This window comes from Mytilus galloprovincialis, chromosome 8 (genome assembly GCF_965363235.1).
Source record: "Mytilus galloprovincialis chromosome 8, xbMytGall1.hap1.1, whole genome shotgun sequence".
NCBI classification, from domain to species: Eukaryota; Metazoa; Mollusca; class Bivalvia; order Mytilida; family Mytilidae; genus Mytilus; species Mytilus galloprovincialis.
Window position 1 is genome coordinate 85,324,243 of NC_134845.1, and position 3,420 is coordinate 85,327,662.

At 33.2% G+C, this 3,420-nt stretch overlaps 1 long non-coding RNA gene across 1 annotated transcript; it reads left to right on the forward strand.

Moving 5' to 3' along the window:
• Positions 1-263: 263 nt before the first annotated feature.
• On the forward strand, positions 264-1,732 carry LOC143043617 (uncharacterized). The gene is made up of 3 exons (XR_012968504.1): positions 264-383; positions 700-828; positions 1,607-1,732. It is a non-coding gene; the product is annotated as an uncharacterized LOC143043617 (long non-coding RNA).
• The last annotated feature ends 1,688 nt before the right edge of the window (positions 1,733-3,420 follow it).

A 3,420-nucleotide genomic window follows, 5' to 3' on the forward strand; every position in this document is an offset into this window, starting at 1 on the left:
TGTGTGTTCAAAGGACGTTTAATCCTCAATTTCATTAATAAATCATGAAGACTTCTATTTTGTGTAATTTTATCCTTTTCTTCTTATCAAAACAGCAGTTTACGTGTCAAGGACTGAAAATATAAAACAATCCTAAGATTTAAAAAGAGATATTTGGTTACCGTAAAATTGTATTTAAAAAACTGAATTTAAAAATAAGTTTAATATTTAGATAGGATATCGCTATTTCATCAATTATGTTTTTTCTCAAATAGACAGACGTTGTCCGAATGATTATATCCGTTGTAGGGACGGGATTCGATGCTTCCCTATTATATCGTTATGTGATGGTACGGCAGCGCTCTGTAAAGATGGTAGTGACAAAGATCCTGAGTTCTGCAGAGGTAGTTATAAATAAAATGGGACAATAACGATTCATTAAACTTTTAATCTGTTTGAAATACTTATTTAATATCTAAATGAAGTAGATAGTGATTCTCGCGTATAGATTATCGCTAATGCAAAAGGTTGTACCACTGATATTAATGTTATACATTTTCGCAAACAGCCTGCTTGGCAATACAACAAAACACAAAATACTTCTTCAATTATGTCGCTTATATTCCTGATATGATCTATCATTAAATTTACGATGCTGTCTGTCAGTAAGGTGAAACGATTTAGTTTGTATCATTACATAATTAATTGTATACAATACAGCACAGATTTGTCCTTCTACTTATGCTAAATGTAGAAATGGCATCCAATGTTTCCCATTACAAGATCTGTGTGATGGGGATAACACTTACTGCCTTGATCAAAGTGACGAAGATCCTGACTTTTGTAGAGGTAAGGGCTGAACTTGTATATATTATCATTTGATACATATGTATGTAAGATGGGAAAATACAACCAATAAGATTGACATGCAAATGTTGCCATTTGAATCTGGATTACTGATATTAAAAGTTATCAGTATTTCGTAAATGTTTATTGATGAACTTAATATATATTTTATATGTCTATTAATGTAGGTGTCAGAAAGCTATTTCCTTTGTAGAATATTTGCATATAAAAAATAAATAGCACTCGTTATGTAATTATAATGGTTTTTTTTTTCTATTTGTTTTATCATTGTTGTCTGTATTTGACTTTATGTATAGTTAGATAAATTATTATGTTACCCTCTTTGTACCTGTGGCCATTTATTTTGGGGAATTTAAGTATCTAGATAACTGTAGATTCATTTATTTTCGTGGGTACCAATTCTTGTGGAAAGAGGAAAACTTGCATAATCATGGATATTTGAATTCGTAGTTTTGACAAAGTCAACATGCATTTCTTTAGAAAAATTTGCATAGCGTTGATCATTTCAATTCGTTTTGTCCCTATGTCCAAGAAATCCACGAAAATTGGTGTCCGACGAATACTAATGACTCAACAGTATCAGAAGATGAGGTGTGAGTACCAATAAGACCACTCTCCATTCAGGTTACAACCTAAGAATAACCTCTAAGATATTAAAATACCGTCTTCAATACGGAACTTAGGCTCAAAGGGAACAGCAAGCTATAAAATGCCCTTACTAGTGTAAAACTATTCATTTGAGTATCTGTTTTTGTAATAGATCAAAATTGTGAGCCTGGTTACACTAAGTGTAGGGATGGTGTACACTGTTTCATGTCTCAATGGCTCTGTGATCGTGCAGGAACATATAATTGTCCAGACCATAGTGACGAAGACCCAGAGTTCTGTAAACGTGAGTAAATTTTAGGTACTAGTATATGAAAAAATTATCTGCATTCGCCGTATGGAATTATGAATAAATTTGGTGATCGTGCGACCTCGTGCAATTCCATGCATATTAATCCTTATTTTTGTCTGTCAAGCCGATAATCGATAGCTTACGTATATTCGAATTCAAAAAATCCATTTAAGACAAACATATGAATGTAAATGATTACCCTTTAGAGATTCACATGAAATACTGCTTTCCCAATCAGCAGACATCATTATTATGTTGTACTGTTATACCACTGTCCCAGGTTAGGGGAGGTTGGGATTCCGCTAACATGTTTAACCCGTCACATTATTTATGTGTGTTCCTGTCCCAAGTCAGGAGCCAGGACTTCAGTGGTTGTCGTTTGTTTATGTGTTACATATTTGTTTTTCGTTCATTTTTGTATTTATAGGAGGCAATTAGTTTCTCGTTTGAATTGTTTAACATTGTCATATCGGGGCCATTTATAGATGACTATGCGGTATGGGCTTTGCTCATTGTTGAAGGCCGTACGGTGACCTATAGTTGTTAATGTCTGTGTCATTTTGGTCTCTTGTGGACAGTTGTCTCATTGGCAATCATCCCACATCTTCTTTTCTATAGAGTATAGATTGATCGGGTCGAAAGCAGAATTTATATGTCTTAGTATGATGGCAGGTGTACCTTCGAATTATTTCATTTTTATTTCACTTACATAACGCACACCATGTCTAGTAAGTACAATTCAGGCTACAGTATCGATGTTCATATCTCGAAAGCGACTAGGGAGAGAAATATCAATGTAACAAATTAAAAAAGAGGAGACCGCACGAACTCTAAAATGAGTTAGACATGTTACGAGAAACCGTTATCTGTTTTAATGCATCACAGCAATGCCAATTTACGCTTTAAAAAAATATCACCATCAGAAAAAGAAAACAATCGGTAAGATTACAGATCTCTTGTCTATTCTAACATCTAAAAAATCGAATACTTCAAAAACATGTCGAAAGTGAGTTCAATCAAAAAGATATGAGTTTAATGTTATATATAACATTGCCATAAAAGCGGAAGGTTTGGCATACCACAAAACCAGGTTCAATCCACCTTTTTGTTATAAAAATGTCCTGTACCAAGTCATGGAAATGGCCATTGTAATATTATAGTTCGTTTCTGTGGGTTAGATTTTAATGTTGTGTTACTGTTGTGTCGTAGTTCTCCTCTTATATTAGATATGTTTCCCTCAGTTTTAGTTTGTAACTCGAGTAGTTTTTAATTGTCAATCGATTTATGAATTTCCAACAGCGGTAAACTACTGTTGCCTTTATTTATGTCGATCAAGGAATTCTTGATCAAGACCGTAAAAAAAATGTACTGTCGATTTCAGTTGTTCTTTCTCAAAATCCTGTTTTAATGCCAGGTGCACGTGCATACACATGTAAATTAAGTCCGTATACTCAAAACATGTATAAGCGTAGCGTAATAATCAATATAGATAAACTATAAAGAAATACAGAATTGACAATTATAAATCTTAAATAATCACGATTGGCATATATTCTAGTACTCTTATGTTCTATTATATGTCTTTTTGTCTTTTTCTTTTTTCTAGCCATAATGTGTTTGTTTCTTTTTCGATATGTGAGTTTTAATGTCCCTCTGCTACCTTTCGCTCTTCTTTT